This window comes from Scyliorhinus torazame, chromosome 11, assembly GCF_047496885.1.
Source record: "Scyliorhinus torazame isolate Kashiwa2021f chromosome 11, sScyTor2.1, whole genome shotgun sequence".
Lineage (NCBI taxonomy): Eukaryota > Metazoa > Chordata > Chondrichthyes > Carcharhiniformes > Scyliorhinidae > Scyliorhinus > Scyliorhinus torazame.
Window position 1 is genome coordinate 190,990,624 of NC_092717.1, and position 18,483 is coordinate 191,009,106.

Sequence of the window (18,483 nt, forward strand, 5' to 3'; positions counted from 1 at the left end):
AACATTAGCTTAGGTTCTTGCTCCAGTCAGTTTATGAGCGCTTGGCAAAAATCGGTCCAAACTGCACTAGGTTCCCTGCATTGGTGACAGCCAATTGTCACCTGTGTAGTCAGGAATGTGTCTTTCAGGGGCTTCTATTGTTCTGTTCCAGAATGATGGGAGGCAAACCTGAAGCTGGTATTTGTTCTGGAAATGTGGATGATTGGGCAAGACTGCATCTGATCTCCCTCCCTAGTTGCCCGAAGGAATAAATTATTTACAGTTAACCATGTAATATGGACTAGTGCAGCAAGTAGGCCAGATTGGGCAGTGGTGCAGCTTTCCTCATCCTCGAACAATAAGTTAGTTAATCAGGTTATACAGTTGGTGGTCGGGCAACACGGTGGTGCAGTGGGTTAGCCCTGCAGCCTCATGGCGCCGAGGTCCCAGGTTCGATCCCGGCCCTGGGGCAGTGTGTGGAGTTTGCACATTCTCCCCATGTTTGCGTGGGTTTCACCCCCACAACACAGATCTGCAGGCTAGGTGGATTGGCCATGCTAAATTGGAAAAAATGAATTGGGTACTCTAAATTTATAACAAAATAAATAATAAATAAAACAAAATATAGTTGGTGGTCTTCTTTTCTTCCAGATGTCAGCCTACACATGATCAGATTTAATAAATTCAATTATGATCAATGACAAAGCTGTAATTGCTGGTATTCTTCAAGTCCTTTTCCAGGGGCTTGTGCACATAATCCATGTCGACACTTCAGTGTTGTAATGAGAGAGTGCTGCACTGTTGGGGATTTTTTTATTTGGGCGTACCGTCTGCTCTCTCAGGTGGAAGTAAAAGATCCTAAGGCTCTATTCAAAGTATTTAACACCTGTGGTAGTCTGTGTTAGAAGGATTACGGTACCAGGTAATGCCGGAATACCATTGGTGGAGAATGTACTTGTTCCCATTGGTTAAGCCTGCATGTTAGCTCCGCCCTGCAAGGCGGGGTATAAGAGCCCGTGCCGCCCCAGCAGCTTTCTTCTGTACCTGCGTGCTGGGAGAAACATCTAGCGTATGAAAGCCTTCAATTGTCTCCGATCTCGCTTCTGGAGTTATTGATCGTGCACCAACACCCAGAACAGATTATAATTTTAAAAATTCATTCTCTGGGTATGGTACTAATTACCCATCTCAAAAAAGTAGTGGTGAACTGCAGTCCATGTGAAAGTGGTGCTGGGTAGGGAGTTCTGGCTTTGACCCTTTAACGAAGAAGGTTAAGCAGTGCACAAGAGGCCGGTCATTGAACTAAACAACTGGCATTGCAGGGCTGTGGCTATGTACTGAGTAATCTGATACAACACAACAAATACTCGTAAACACAGCTTACTCATTGGTGTCAGTGCAGGCTCAAGAACTTCCCACACATGACTCAGTACAGTACACTCAATAATGTAACCAGATGACTTGCCCTCCCTTCACGAGAGTGATTCTGCAACATTTTGCAGCCTGCACGTGGGTGGAAGCGACTTTCTATGGAAGGCTCATCTGATCTATTACTGCAAGATTTCACAATGATTCATGCCAAGTGTATGTGAGCAAACATCCACTGAAATAAAATTAAACACAAACCTACTGTGCGACAATAAAGAGCAAAAAAAGACAAGGAAAGGGCTGTGGGTGTGATCAGAGAAGTGTGCGATAAAAGTCGTGACATTCAGTATGAAACACATGATAGTCCTTTGAAAGTTAATCATAGGTTTTTAATAGACTGTTTAAAGTGGTTCATTGAGTGAGAATGTCAAGAGCTGATGATCCACCAGTGTATCATATGCACTGCACACACTAAGCTCAATGTCATCTATACCAAATGAGTAATGAAACAGGTATTTGTACAGTTGCGACTCAGGCAAGTGTATTTTCCTCTCTTTACAGAGCAGGTAACAATTCGAAGTCCTAAGTGGATATCTTGTGGATGCATTAAACCCCAGTGGCTTCTGCATCCTGGAATAATCCCAGGTAAAACCAGGGAACATAAATCCTTGTGGAATATAGCCCTTCAGCTACGTTGGCAGACAGGAACACCTCCACAGCTGTGGCTCCTGTGTTGTTCTACTCAAGATGGTGCAAGAGACTGACATTGTTCCATGGTATATTTAGTGTGTTGATACCAATGCAAAATAAAACTACACCAAGGTCAATGTTATCCTACTGTATTGAGTTTGTAATCTTAACTCATCACCCCTAGGATCCTTACAAGTAGCAACTGATCTGAAATGATTGATATTTCATCCTGGAGTCAATTGTTCAAAAGTCCACTCAGCACAACCCAAATTGGGAAGGGATTTTGTACAAGTCGACTGGACAGGATGTGAAATGTTCCATATATTTCATTGCATTCAATGTAATATAGTGACGGTCTGGTCATTGACTTAATGATCGCATTCCCCCTTTGAATTCAGAAGATTGTGGGTTCAAGTCCCACTCCAGAGACTTTGACTACATAATCTAGGGTGATATATCACTGGAGGATAGAAGGACTGGTGCATTGTGTTTCGGAGTGGAGGTCACATTTTCCCAGTTGGATATAAAGATCCCACAACAGTAACAAGTGTCCAGGGCAAAATCTATTCCTCAGGCAACACCGGTCAAAACAATTGCGATGTACACAAATTAATCTACAAAACAACATACTTCAAAAGTACTTTGAGATTTCCTGCGGTAAAGAAAGGTGCTGGATAAATGCCAGTCTCAAACTCATTTTGTCTTTGGTGAGAGAATGGTGAAGCACATCTGGAGTGGTCAGAGTTTGAATGGAATGGCTATATCAAACATCCCGCTTATCAATCCTAGACAAATATCCAAAACAGTTCCAGTAAGTGCTAAGTGCTTTGACAAAGAGTCATTGGACTCGAAACGTTAGCTCTTTCTCTCCCTACAGATGCTGCCAGACCTGCTGAGATTTTCCAGCATTTTCTCTTTCGTTTCAGATTTCAGCATCTGCAGTAATTTGCTTTTATCAAGTGCTATGATGCAGCTACTAGCAGACGTTGCTGTTGCCCAGCAACACAAAAAGGGCTGGGACAACCAGGAAAATACAACATTTGTCAGTGATTCATCATCACCACAGATTTGAGCATGTAGTTAGGTTAGCATTCTCTGAACAGGGCAGCTTCAGTATTTTTCTTAGAACTTGGGAATTAAATGTACTCAAACAGTTGGCCAGATTCCAGAGTTGTAAAGACTAGACGGAACAGTGTGATCTGCCTCACTGTAAATACCTGAGAAAAAAGGTGGGAGCCGAATGAATTAAATCCTTCTGTTAATAATGACTAAATTTTTAAATCGTTAAGAGACCAGCATCCTCTCGCAACTCAAAGCCTGCTGCAAAATCTTATGCTCGCTCCCCAACAGGATCCAATGCTCACAAACCAGATGTGTATGCATGACCAGAGTTTCAACTGTTTCAGTTTTACCACACTCTCCCACCCCATCCAAAGAACCAAGTCCAATATCAATATCCTGAAACATGTCAAGTGTTGGGTGCTAAACAGACCACAGTACAGCTCTGACTGGTTTCTTGCGATGCTCTTAAATATTCTCACATCACTCTCTTAAAAGTCCACCACAAGTGACAGTAACTTACTCAAGATAAACACAAAAGTCAACAGACATAACCTTAAGCTTCAGTTAGCAAAGAATGATTCTCCTGCCAGCTTCAACTACTGTTCAAGTGGAGACTAAAAGTTTTGCACATTACATTTTACTGAATCCCAGTGATTGCACTATACAGTCAAGTTTAAGGTTGCGAAAAATAAAATCAGAAAAGTTTACAATCTGACCAATGAACATCTATTAAAACTGCTGTCTGTGTTTACTTGCAGTGTTACTTCAGTCTCATGTGGTCTTGTTTGAGAGGTTTATATATACACACACAACGTGCAAGGAAATGGCACAGAACCATGTTTTTTTTAAACAGGGATATTTATGGATGGCAGAGACATCTTTCTGTGCAATTATTTCAGAATGACATGTTTTAGAGGATTAGCTGGATATTAAGAGTATTTTAATTTCCTACGACTGACACGATTGGATATGGGAGCAAGAAAGGTCATCAAACCTCAAAGAATAAAGTGGTTTAGTAACAATCCTGCATTAAGTCAATACTGATCTATTTTTAAATGGGTCAAGAAGTGATACACAAGGAAATGTTGAGCGGACTTAAAAGCTAATATTTATTTGCTTCAGTGTAAATTTATTACACTGTATTCTAGAAAACACAACAGGTAAGCTGATGTAATATTGAAAAAAAGTTTGCATTTAAATAGCGCCTTTCAGGAAATCAGATGTCCCAACATACTTAAGACAATTGAAGCCCAGCCCCAGCTGCAAGGTAGGACATGCAACAGCCAGTTTGAGCATAGCAAGATTCCATAAAATGCAATGAGGTAATTACCAGATAATCTCTCAGGCAATTTTGCTGATGAATAAATCCCATGCGGAGGCAAAGGCCTCTTCTCTTCAAAATGTGAATCATTTATGTCCATCGAAGATAGCCTCTCTGTTTAACTCTCATACACAAGCTGGCATCTCCAACACTACATTCCTTCTGTATTGTACCACAGCATCAGCATAGATTTGGTGCTTAGGTCCCTGGACTGGGACTTAACCTAGAGCCGTCCAGTTCAGAAGCAACAGTGGTACCACTGAGTCAATGCTGACTCACATAGGTACCTGCTGCAGCCACAAGAGTGTTTGTGGTGGAGGATAGAATTCAATAGTAAAGCAGCAATATTGTAGACTGCTCAGACCTCTACAGTGTACAGCTTCAAATGTTGTTACACCTGCATCCATCCAGGAAATGGGGAGCATTTGATCATATTCCTGATATCAGCCATGTAAACAGTGGTGAATTTCAAGGCAGCAGTAGGCAAGTCATTCATTGCAAAATAACCAGCTTCTTCCCAGTTTGTATAACCATGGTGTTAATATGGATGGTCTACTTAAGTTTCTGGTTAATGATGTCCCTCAGGATGTTGGTGGGAGATTTGCTGATGGCAACGTCATTGTAGATAGGTGGATGTAATTAATTGGAGCTTTTCCTTCGAGATGTGGTACTGCTCGACTGATATGGCTTCTCAGGACAAATCTGGGTGCTTCCCAGATTGGACTGTAAATTGGTATGGGCTGCTTCATTGCCAAAAGTCGAATGTGGCTAAACACCAACATCAACAACAGTGAGAAGTTTCACCGCATGACCTTCGAACACCACTGAGCAGCTGATAATGTTTGGGCCAACGATGCTGCCCTGAAAATCTCCAGCAGTGACGACCCGGAGCTGCAATGATCGTCCTTTGGTCACAGCCTTATCCAGTATGTCAGCAGTCATGGTTCCAGCTGCTCGAGTGGTTTTGTTTATTTACCACAGACCTCAGCTTTTCTTGGGTTCCTTGGTACCTAGTTGAATTCAGACATTGTGGGCAGTGACTCTCGCCTCTCTTCTGGCCTTACTCTTGCGTCCATGTTGGGATCAAGGCAATTAAAAACGAATGGTTTCGGTGGAACCCAAATGGGAGTCTCGGTGAACAGACGTTGCTTGATGACACTGTTACTATTGCTATGCTAAAGATTGTGAGAAAGATAGCGCTGGGGGGGGGGGGGGCGGGTTTATTAACAGATCTCACCCCTGTCATCATGCTGCAGACAAGCACCCTCATCACCATTAAGCACTTCAAACCATCTTTCGCATTCCCTAAACAGCTCATGCCTAGAGCAGCGACAGCATCTAAAACGCAAGTGAACTATCAATGGAAATCTTTCCAAAGTATCACTTTCCCCTCAAGAAATACTAACATTTTCTGCTTTATCCAACATTAAGTGACAACTGGGATGGGGCAATTCCCTCTGGTAATGTTGGCAGTCAGTTCTTTCCTTCCTGGCTTTAATCCAAAACAGATGGGAGCCTTTTGGTTCACATCCTATGGCTTGTGGAAAATAGGTAGCTTACTGCCATGCTTGTACAAAAAGGTTCCACACAACAGAAAATTGATTCTTTTTTTAAATAAATTGAACTGTTCTCAATTTTGAAAAACAATCATCTCAATTCTGAAGAGTTGTAGTAACACGGGCAGAATAAATGTTCCGTAGACACTGCCCTCTGGTGGCGCAGTGGGAGAAATTACAACATCTGCAACCTAGTTTTCAAATTCACACAGAGGATGAAAAAAAAAAAGCTTTGCACCCTGTCTCCACTGCCAAAGAACATTCTGTTCCTTGGCTCCAGCTCTCCCTCATTCATTCCATTTAAACTGTCTTGTTTTAGTAAAAATAAACAGTGGAACAGATAGAAGCCACAGGAATTTTCTGCTGGCTCTATGACTCCCACTCAGCTTGGAACGGTGCATTGCAAGTATTTCACCCAGATGGGTTTGATATTCCCTTTGTATGAAGGGGGCAGTAGCGTGACAAGAGGGAGAGAAGAGTGGAAGGCAGTGCAGCTTAAAAGGAAAGAGTGAGCCACGATCAATTCCTTGCTCACTTTAAACAAGGAGAAAGTATGTCGAACCACATCACATCCACAAGAAATCCCAGAGTGCTCCACAGCCAAATTATTTGCTGAAGCATAGCCTCTTACGTAAACCAACACAATGACTGCACTTTGCACAAAACGATCCCACAAACAGCAAATGCGATGATTAGCCAGCTAATCTGTGAATCTGGGTGGTGATCGAGGCGAGAATTCAGAGGAAACTCCTTGCCAGGAACAGGCCGACAGGACCTTGGTTGAAAGTTCCCCCTGAAAGGCCCTGCCAATGCAATGCACCCTGGATACTACTAAGCAGCAGCCTGGAGATAAAGCCTCAAGTCTGAGAGACTTTCAACTTTAAAAAAAATACTTTTATCCCATTCTTAAAAGTTACAAAGCCAAATGCACAGCCTGTGAAGGGCAAGCCCTTAATCCATCTCATTGCTTGCTTCAGAAACCAGATCAATTTTAAACTGAATCCAATTCATGTGCTCCACAAGGGAGACCATACAAGATCCAAGCTAACAAGAAGTGGCATTGTACCTCATCTTGGGCTTGATCTCATGCTTCATCTTAGCCAAAAGGCGGAGCAGTTCAACCAACTGAGCCATAAACTGTTATTCGTCTAGCAAGAGAGAAGGCTGCACTGACGATATATAACTTAACAATGAGATGCTAAGCCCACCTTTTACTTAGGGAAGTCAAATTGGCTTTGCATCTCACCACCTCGAGTGGTTAAAGAAACCATACAATTGAGCCCCACAGATTCAAAGGTGCCAGGTCTGTGCAGAGTTAGCTTTTCTCAGACAGAGTTGGAAGCGGGGGACTTGGATTCAGCAACCTTGGGGAAAGAGGTGGAGGAGATGCGTCAGAGTTCAAAGAAATAAAAATTCAGGATCCCCCCATTCGAATGACCTTTGCAGGATAGTACACCAGAATGTGCAACATTGTACCAGAAGGCCCAGCAATAAGCTCAAAAAGAAAGCTCCCATAAGAACCGTAAGTACCCCAAGGAACCAACTATTCAACACACAAACAGCCTCGCAGCACATCATCTGAATGCATGTGGATCATACCCCAATAGCTTGAAAAGAAAGTGGTTTAGGGTAGAAAAAGAACAAAGGACGTAAAGGAAAATTAAGGTGGAGGAGTGACAGTGCAGTAATACACTTTTGGGTTCTGGATGACATTGATACAGTGCTTGAAGTAGTCTGAACTCGAAAACACATTCCAAACCATGTGGAACCCGACAACATGCTCAGTGCATTACAAACGATCCTGCCTCAACTCTCGAAAAAGGACTTGCCTCGTGCATGGTGAAATAGCAAAATGAGAACCCCTCCCTCCCAATCACTCAGATCCAATCAACCAAGCAGCATTCTGGTCAAAGCACTTTATAACAGCCCTAGTTAAGAATTGTTCTCTGCTGTCACTCATCACCAGGGAATAAAAAACTTGTTTGCAACAAGATTGTTAAAATTAACATTGAAGTAGAAAGTCATCTTTCATTATTGTCATAGTAGATTTCCTTACACCTCTTCAGGTGAAATACTCCTTGCTTCCATCGAATACCGGAGACACCGTTCACCTCCAGGAAGCTCCCGCCTGGTTTAGCCTCAACATTGATTTGTAATAATTTCCTGATTTGCAGTAGAGCATGTCTCCAGTAAAATTACTTCTGTTTCAGTAAAGTATCTAAAATGAGCCCCAGTACAAAACATTTGGGAAGTTCATATTTCATGTTGTGCGTGTTAAATCAGGTTAGTTAACAGTACACTCATCCACTCCCACTCTCACCCACACCCCAAATGAGCATGGTATTAAGCAAAGTCTTTTGGTTTACTTTTGCATCTCTCTTTTCTCCTCCCCTCCTTACTTGCCTTGGCACTTTCCTCAGTTACCATTCATCAGAGCCAGCTGGCTGGAAGGTCAACCTGTACAAGAGTCACTGACTTATGCCAATTTAAGCTTCTTTCCCATCTCTGTCACCCGGCAGGTGAAATGCTTTGCTCTCATAGTAGTGATATCTAGATGTGCAGATGAACATTTTCTCTCCTTCTACCAGACTTAACAATCATAGAGTCAAGAGTTTTACAACACGGAAAGAGGTTCTTGGGCCCATCGTGACTGCGATGACCATCAACCACCCAAGTCTTCTAATCCCATTTTCCAGCTTAGTTTTACTCTCTTACGTCAAAATATGTATTTGTCAGGGAGGGCGGGGTCCTGCTGAAGGGGGAAGAGTGAGTAACAAGGTAACAACAACTTGCATTTATGTATCATCTCTAATGTAGTAAAATAGCCCAAGATGTTTTTACAGGAGTGTAGCTAGCCAAAAGGTGACACCAAGCCAAAGGAAGAGACATCAGTACAAAGAATTGATGTTTCACTATGTCAAAACACTATTAAAACACAAGTCATTGTTATCCATAGCCATCCTTATTTCATGATTTGTGCGCAAGTATCAGGGTAGAAACTTCTTTATAACACAAAAACCACATTCCCCAGCTGTCAAATGCACACGTAAACACAAAGTGCCCTGATAGCAAGTCATGGTGTTTCACAGACTTGCAAGCTGACATCTACACTGGAACGCCACATGGTCTGCTAAACACAAAGCTGGGTTAATGCAACAAGGCTACAGTATCATGGTCAGCCAATTAAAATCTGAGAACTGCAATATCATCCCAAGAAAATGGGTTTTTGCAGTATTCCCAATCAAGAGTTGAGTGAGAAGAAAAAAAAAGAAGTAGGGGAATATAACTCCACTCTTATGAAAACAAAGTTTCTGTCAACTGCAAAGGTAAAACACTTTGAGAGGTGTGGCTGTAGAAGTAGTTAAACCTGTTTTTATTTGCACAGGGAAGTTCATTCCCAGCCATTGATGCATTCTGTTGGGTCTCCAATCGGTCAAAAGATAGTTTATACACATCATGCACCTGCATTAGAACATTTAAAAACAAATGCCAACCTGTTTTTTTTTTTAAAAACATGGTAGAAAAAGAAACACTTGAAAAAAATCCATATGCCTGATGATTAATTTTATAGTTTACCACCTTCAAATAGCTTCATAAATCATCTGCCGTTAAAGCACCTAGCACGCATTTTTCATTAAAAAAAAAACAATGGAAGGAGCACAGCAGCCTGCAAACACAGCATGCCAAGGGCAATACTATTACTGTAAACCCATTTACAGAACCATAAACCTGAAGTGGTTGGGAAATTTACTGTGGTTTTAATAAAACTACAAATGATGCACAATACAAGTGCCTCATCACAATTAAAAAATATTAGAATTCTCCGAATGGCTCTATGCACTGCTGAGCTATACGGGGCAGGAAGGACTTAGATGTGGTCTGTATTGAATCTGTTCATCTCAATTGGGTAATACGGAGCAGAATAGGCCTTGTACAAGTCGGTCTAGCACCCCAGCACTTCGGCAAAAAGGAGGGGGAGGGGGGGGTAGAATTAAGTTAGGATTCCTGCTCCTGTTCGCTAACCTAAGAGGAATTCTTGGGAGGTTTGAGGCACAAACGAGGCAATTATTGAACATTCTCATGGATGTTGGCCATTTTCCATCTAATCGCACTTTCATAAGCCAGAGCAAGTCCACTCTGGTAGCGACCCTTTGCTGTCCAAAGTTATCTGGTACGAGAAAAGATTTGTTGACTTCACATGGGGGGAGGGATTTAAATGATGCAGAAGCAGAAAAGCTTTATATGCTGCTGCTAATGTTGAGTTCAGTGCACCAGTGAATGTAAAAATGCAGTAAAGTAAAATGATAACTGTGCATGCAGAAAATTATGCATCTTTTATTTTGGATTGGGGGGGGGGGGGGGGGGAAAGAGGAAAGAGATAGATATTGCTGTGGTGGTAATGCCAGTGGTCTAGTAATCCATATACCCAAGCTATGGGCTCAAGTCCCACCAAGGCAGCTGGTGGAATTTAAATTCAATTAATAAACCTGCTTTATAAAGCTAGCCTCTAATCATGATCATGAGACTTATCAATTGTCAGAAAAGCCATTGGATTCACGAATGTCCTTTAGGGAAGGAAATCTGCCATCATTACATGGTCCGGCCTACATGCGACTCCAGATCCACAGTAACATGGTTGATTCTCGACTGCTCTCTGAAATGGCGTGAAATGCCACTCAGTTCAAGCACAATTGGGGATGGACAACAAATCCTGGCCTTGGGATTCCCACATCCCAAGAATTAATTAAGAAAAAAAGCACAGGAGCGGCAGTCGTTGGCACTGCTGCCTCACTGTGCCGAGAACCTGGGTTCAATTCCGGCCTTGGGTCTGCCCATGTGGAGTTTGCACATTATCCCAGTGTCTGCGTGGGTCTCATCCCCACAACCCAAAGATGAGCAGGGTAGGTGGATTGGCCTTTAGAAAAGAAAAAAAAAAAGCAAATTCCTGGTTTGCCCCAACCTTGGTGGAGCTCTTTAGCTGAATCTTGGCATTTCAAGGGGGCAACAGTCCTTCCAAAAGCAACTTACAGCATCATGGTCCAACGAAAGGAAAGGAAGCACTCCCACGTACCTGCTTCACACAACGTTTTATCGGGTCTCAAAAGATATCCTAAAAACCTGACATCCACACAGGCAAATAACTTTCACTCATTTGCAGGATGCTGGTGCCACCGACAAGGCTGTCATTCACTGTTCATCTCCGAGGGCAGTTAGTAATCGTTCACATTATGGGATGGGAGTCATATATAGGCAAAAAAACTGAGAAAGGACACCAAGTTCCTTTCCCAAAAAAACATGAGCGAACCAGTTCACTTTTACAAGACAGCTTTTCACGACCACTTTTACTAATAGCAGATTTTTCTTTATTTCTAATTTTTTTTAAAAAGATATTGAATTATGGAATTTGAATCACTTTCCTTGCATTACTAGTCCTGTAATTTAACCACTGCACCACAATACCCGACATGCAAGACCATAAGACATAGGAGCAGGATTAGGCCACTCGGCCCATCGAGTCTGCTCCGCCATTCAATCATGGCTTTTTTCTCATCCCCACTTTTCTCATCCCCATTCTGCTCCACCATTCAATCATGGCTGATACTTCATCCCCATTCTCCTGCCTTTTCCCCATAACCCGATTCCCTTATTAATCAAGAACCCATCTATCTCTGTCTTAAAGACACCCAGTGATTTGGCCTCCACAGCCTTCTGCAGCAAAGAGTTCCACAGATTCACCACCCTCTGGCTGAAGAAATTCCTCCTCATCTCTGTTTTAAAGGATCATCCCTTTAATCTGAGATGGTGTCCTCTGGTTCCAGTTTTTCCTACTCGTGGAAACATCCTCTCCACGTCCACTCCATCCATGCCTCGCAGTATCCTGCAAGTTTCAAAAAGATCCCCCCCTCATCCTTCTAAACTCCAACGAGTACCGACCCAGAGTCCGGAACTGTTCCCCATAAGACAAGCTGTTCATTCCAGGGATCATTCTGGTGAACCGAATATCTCCTCCTTTAACTTGGCATCGATTTTTTTGAAACCTCTGTTCCCATTTACTCCCTGTACTAAGTCACAAAGAAGTGGCCAAGATGTGAAAATGGTAACAAGTTACACATCGTTAAGCTACAATGTCATACAGCAACCTTCTGAAAATGAAAATGTACAAAAGATCCTCAATAAATAGCCAGTAACTCATCTGCAGGCCACTATCCCTTTCAGAAACTGACACATTTAGTAACAGAAGAGAATGTGAAAGCCAATTAAAGGAAACTTTATGTTGCACCTCCTATTGTTACGGTCAGCAGATTTCTTCCCTTCCATCTCTGCCAAAAAAACTGCACATTTTCACTTCTACTGCACAACAAAATGACTCTCTTGTTAAGGGAGCTGGCTCTGAACCAACCAGCACAAGACTTCAGTTCCTTTCTCACCTCCTCCCTCTAGCTGTGTGTGCCAAACAGGGGGGGGGGGGGGAGGAAAGAGAGAAGAAAATTGGCAAATTTAGAATATATAGAAGCAATTTGCAAAAGAAAATTGTTAAATGGAAAGGGTAGAACATAGGAGGGGGTTGGATTAGTGAGGAAGCCCTCTGGGTGGAGGAAAAGAATAGGGGTGGGAGGGTGGTTGAAGAATGAACAGTATTTCTACTGAAACAGATTGAACAGTACTCCTGGGATTAATAACTATCATGCTCTACTGCTGATTAATTATTTAGTCAGGCCAAACTGTAATTACAGCTGTTCCTCACAAGGTGCCACAAACACATCTTACAAGCTATCGTGAGCTCCACACCACCCTAAGTTTAAAGGCAAATACTTTCCCAGCTCTTATCTTACTATATTTAGAACGGGCTGCTTCTGAAGTCAGTCTTGATAAATGTGCATCAGCCTCCCACATTGGTGAGATGTAACTGATGGCATGTCACAACAGAGGATGGCAAAAACTCCAGTAACTTGAATATGAGAAAACTCCAGGTGCTTCAAAGGGCACGAGGAAAGAGACACAAAAAAAAAATTGCCGGGTTAAAGGAGGGTGTCTAAAAGTTTAGATGAAGAAGTTGGTTTTAAGGAGGGTCTTGAAAAGAAATATAGAAGGGGCAGAAATGTTTTGAGGGGGAAGTCTGGAGAGTTAAGATGTTAGTGGGCAAGATGGGATGAAGCTCTTAAGGAAAGTTGTAGCATAATTCCAGTGCCCCCCCCCCCCATGGGCCCCCAAAATTGCTGCCAATGGGAATCTCCATTAGGCCTTCAACAGGTCTTTAACTGGACATGCGATAATTGTAATAGAAAACAAGGAAACCAACATCCATTGCTTTACAAAGTACAGCAGAAAAACATTTGAATCGAAACTCACAGCTAAAATATTTATTCTGATCTAAAGAAATGCCCTGAAAGGAGATTTGGGAGAATTGAAATTCTTGGAAGCCTTTAAATTTGCATTCCCCAGAATCTCAAACCACAAGCAACATGAATTTTCAGCAATTTTGTTTAATCCAAGCAAAGATTTACTAACTTTTTGGCAAGGCCCTTGCACATTTAAGACTGTTATGTTATTTTCACAATGAAAGGATTAGTCCTAGCTTGAAAATTACAGGGTGCAAGAAACTCCCAAACTATTTTATTTAAGACACTAGGCCGCATCCAGCTCACACTCTCTTCTGGTCCCATTCTGGATTTGACCCTTGATTAATTCAATCACCAAATTTTTTTTTTGGGGGGGGGGGGGGGGGGGGGAGAGAGAAAGAGAGAGATTGGGGATTTTTTTTCTTTTTTTAAAAAACTAGTGCAGAATCTTGCTGAAAATTATGCTTCACAATAAAACCTCCCACCTGTACAAATCATCTCAAAAAGAAAAAATGTAGACGATAAAATGGAATTGAGACAGAATGGGAAAAGGATGTGGATTAAGGAGTTGGCAATACCATGTTTTAAAAATGTGCATAGCATTCCTAAAGAACAAATCAGCCAACCTGCTGCAGAGAACACAAGAGGGAAAAATTCACAGTGATTTGTTAATTTGCACAGTGGAACTGATTCAGTTATAAGAGCAGACACAGCATGGAACTTAGCCTCTTCAAGACTGATCATTATCTCCCATCACTGTTGACTGAGGCGGCTTAATTAAGCTCCTTTGAAGTCAACCTTTCAAATACCTCTACATTATACAGGCAGATAAAACAAAAAGAACTTGCACAATCAAAAACATGTCTGTAAAGATATTACTTCTTAAAATGATCAGAGTACAGGAGTGCTTCATCAAAAGCCAGAAGATCAATGTTTGCTGGAAATTCTCTGAAGCACCAAGACGACTCGTTATGGCATATTTGGATTTACAAGAACTACATGCACTCCTGAGATTTACTACATTTGCACCAATATGGATAGTATGATCTAACCCTTCAGTTTGTTCCTCCAAAATATACAGCAAGTTAAAATTGTGTTTTTAATCAGAGCACAAATTCCAAAATGGAAATGTATACTGTATGAGACAAAGTATTCAGTTAAAGTAACAGATCTTTTCAATGAAAGGAAAATTAAATCTGCCCAATGAGTCTGTAAAATCTGTTGTGTGTAAAACGAATCTGCTCATAACGAGTAGATATATATGTGTATTTTATTCGGCTACACAATGCAGTAGTTCCACTCAGCATAAACTCAGACATCCTACTACTCCAGGTTACTAAGGCAACATATTTTTTCTGTCTAGCAACTCGCAGGAACAGTCTGAACCTACTGAATAAGCACTTTTTTGGAACAAGGACAAAATTGCATTCAGTCTTGACCAGACACAAATAAATATATATATTTTATGCAGATATTTAAAATATATAAATATACATTCATTCCACAGCTACTTCACATTAAAGCAACACTAACACCCTCTGACATGTAGTGCTATACATACCATCCAAGTTGACTATCTAACTCCGGCAGGCAGACTGCATACCAGAAATTCTATGAAATCTTATAACATAAGGAGAGGGGGAAGAGAAAAAAAAAACTTACCTCTTGAGAATTCCCAAGGTTTGATAATCACCATTAATTTGAAGGAAAATTGGAGGACGGAGACTTCTTGAAAAATAATTTAAAATAAAATAGATCGAGAGTCGAATTAATTTTTTTTTTTTTTTAAAAAGGTGGCAGGTTTTATGTTCTCATGTTAAGACAGACAAGGGTTACTGGAGGAGTGAGCTGTTGGTCCCTGAACCTTCACAGGAATTGGGGGGGGGGGGGGGGGGGGGGGTGGTAGCCACTGGCTGCTGAGGAGCGGGCGGCTCCAGCTGCCGGTCGCTGCCGGGGTTGGGGGTGTAAGAAGAGAGGAAGGTTACAGCGGAGTTGCTGCCGAGGGGCGGATGACAGGGAGCGGCCGAGCTGCTGCTACTCCTCTGGCTCCGAGCGGACTGGAGGGGACGGGAGCTGCAGCTTGAGCTTCGCCCGCCAGTGACTGGCTCCCAGTGACTCAGTTCCTCCTCCCTGCCGGGCTCGCTCTCCTTTCTCTCGCCACCCAGCGGAAAAAAAAGACTTGCCGTGAAGCTGACGCACACTCTGACAAGCTCCAACCCACTGCTTCCTGTTTCCCGAAAACCTTCCCCTCCCTCCTCCTCCTCCTCTCTAACCAAGTCATACATTTCTTTTAATGTTGCATTTATTATTGTGCAACACACCCTCTCTCTCTCCCCCCCCCCCCTCAAAATCAAGATTGTTCAGGTAATCTACCAACCAAATTGTCAGGTGAAATGAAGTGTAACACTAAAATTCAAATATTACTTCAAATGTTTTTTAAAGTTGTGTGGTGAGATGCGTGCCCTATGGTTGTGCAAAGCCCTTCATTTCTCTTTCCCTCCTCCCCCTTACACAAAACATTATGAGAACAGGCTGTTGGCACTAAAGGTCAGATTAAAGTCTCTGCAGCCTGTCTGTTTTTTTTTTAACCTCAGCCTTTATTAGACTAATGCAACCAATAGCTTGTCAGGATTTGGCTAAGATCCAAAAAAAAAGAGGCACGGATTCTCGTGTGTGTGTCTCCTCTGACATCACCAGTACGCGGGGAAAAGAGGTTTTTCTCTCCACTTGTTCATACTTGAGGAAATGTGATGATTTTTCACACTCTCAAAATGCTGAACAGATCTGGAACAGCTTTCCCATGCACTGTTTGTCGAACTCAGTGGTGCAGAGAGTTTTACCCTTATGGCCCAAGCTCACTTTTTCCAATAATGTCAATGGGGGCATTTGCGAATTTCCACAAGTTCCAAAAGCCTCTGCACGGAAGAATGCGTTGTATGAATTATAGAATCTTACAGCCCAAAAAAGAGCAGTGGGGTCGCGTATTGGTTAGTAATGCTGCCTCACAGCTCCAGGGACCCGGGTTCAATTCTGGCCTCGGGTGACTGTGTGGAGTTTGCACTTTCTCCCTGTGTCTGTGTGGATTTCCTCCCAAAGTACAAAGAAGTGTAGGTTAGGTGGATTGGCCATGCTAAATTTCCTGCTAGTGTCCAAAAGGTTAGGAGTGGGGTTATGGGGATAGGGTGGAGATGTGGGTTTAAGTAGGGTGCTCTTTCTAAGGGCCGGTGCAGACTCGATGGGCCGAATAGCCTCCTTCTGCACTGTAAATTCTATGAATGGGAGTTGTGCATTCGGTCCACAGTGCTTCTCTGGGCATCTCGAGTTACCCGAGGGAAGATGGTGTTCAGATTTCTTCTCAACCCACTGCAGCTGTTGCAGTGGGCATGCTCCTACATTGCTGTCGAGCAAAGAGTTTCCAGAGTTTTGGCCCAGCCAAATACTTACTTTTCATGTTTGTATTCCTTTTGAAAGTTACAGCTGAATCTACATCCACCACCCAGGTAGCCCATTTCAGACAATAACAACTCATTGCATGAAATAAGTTCTCCTCATCAACCCTTTTGATGCATTTGCTTGAGTATTGGAATTTTACGTATAATAACCCAAAGGCTATCCAAAAAATGCTATTTTCAGAACATTAATAAACATGTGCCTCAAGGACTGTTCGCAATCCAATTGCAACCATAGGAAACTGGCTCTTTTAGAGTCATAGAGTCATACTGTACTGAAGAGGCCTTTGGCACATTGAGTCTGCACTGACAAAACTGTGCTAAATCTACACTAGTAATCCCACATTCTAGCACTTGGCCCAGTCTTCTTCTCTCAAAGACATTGGGCGGGATTCTCCCAGCCTGGGGCCGGGCCGGAGAATCCCCGCAACCGAGCCACGCCGCCCTGACGGCGGCACGCGATTCTCTGGCGCCAGCGCGTTTGGCGTGGCGCCGGTCGCGGATCGCTGTATGCAGCCGGTTCTCGGCCCGGGATGGGCCGAGCAGCCGCTCTAAAAAGGCAGAGTCCCGCCGGCGCCGGCCACACCTGGTCGCAGCCGGCGGGGAACTCTGCACGCAGGGTCGGAGGCTGTCCTATGGGGGTAGAGGGGGGCTCCGACCCCAGGGAGGGGGGGGCCTCCGATGGGGCCTGGCCCACGATCGGGGCCCACCGATCGGCGGGACGGCCTCTCGCTCCCCGGGCCTATTTTCTTCCGCGCCGGCCCCTGAACTCCCGTGCCATGTTGCATCGGGGTCGGCGCGTTGAAGGAGGCCACTGTGTATGCATGGGTTGGCGCTAGCGCCACTGCGCATGCGCGGATCCCGCGGCGCCCAGTTTGCGCGGGGATGGGAGGCTGAAGTGGCGTGAACTGCACCAGCGCCATGCTGGCTCCCTGTAGGGACCAGAATCGGTACTCCCAGCGGCGTGGACACTCTGCTGCCGAATGGGAGAATCCCGCCCATTGCCTTCCAAAAAGTAGCAGTGGACACTTATATTTGCACTAACTCCAACCTACTGTTGTCTGCTGTGATTAACAACACAAAACAAAACAAAACAATGATTTGCACCCAGATAGGGTCTTTATTGTTGAGATCATCAAGAAGCAACACTGAGCCAAAAGTATCAGAGAAGTGTGTACTACTTACTTAGCGAAGACATGGTCGCTAATGGTGGGCGAAGAGAGCAGGGAATACACAAGAGACCAGAGTTGGAGGAACATCGTATTCATGCAAGGTGGGAGATAGTCACACAGAAAGGATTGGGTCCAGCCACGTATGATTTAAGTACAAGGATAACAATTTTAAATTTGAGGCATGGTGGGATTGGACACCAGTGTGAGACAATGCGCACAGTGGTGATGGATCAGTAGTAATTGGTATGGAATGGCTGTCCCCAAGCATCTGTTTAACTGAACAAGGCACAATGAGTGGATAGAGACTTGGGGGACAGTCATCGCCTGCTTCATGCACCATGGCAAAGCCTTAACCAATCAGAGTTGACTTGCCTAGTTTGAATTTAAACAAAATCTTGTCAGTTAACTGTTCCCTGGCGCATTCTCCTTGGCGAGGCCGCTACCAATCAGAGTCCACTTGTCAACCAATCAGCACTCTCATGCAGTATAAATTGTTGTTCTTTTTATAATTGGTATTCTTGCAAATCTGTCCTGAGCAGTGCAAAA

At 43.3% G+C, this 18,483-nt stretch overlaps 1 protein-coding gene across 1 annotated transcript in view; it reads right to left on the reverse strand.

The window, feature by feature from the left end:
* csrnp1b (cysteine-serine-rich nuclear protein 1b) overlaps positions 1-15,561 on the reverse strand; it is a 32,361-nt gene extending 16,800 nt beyond the window's left edge. The window contains exon 1 of the mRNA XM_072468201.1: positions 14,979-15,561. The gene's annotated coding sequence lies outside the window, so the exon portion shown is untranslated. The remainder of the gene's footprint in view (positions 1-14,978) is intronic.
* Between the last annotated feature and the right edge of the window lie 2,922 nt (positions 15,562-18,483).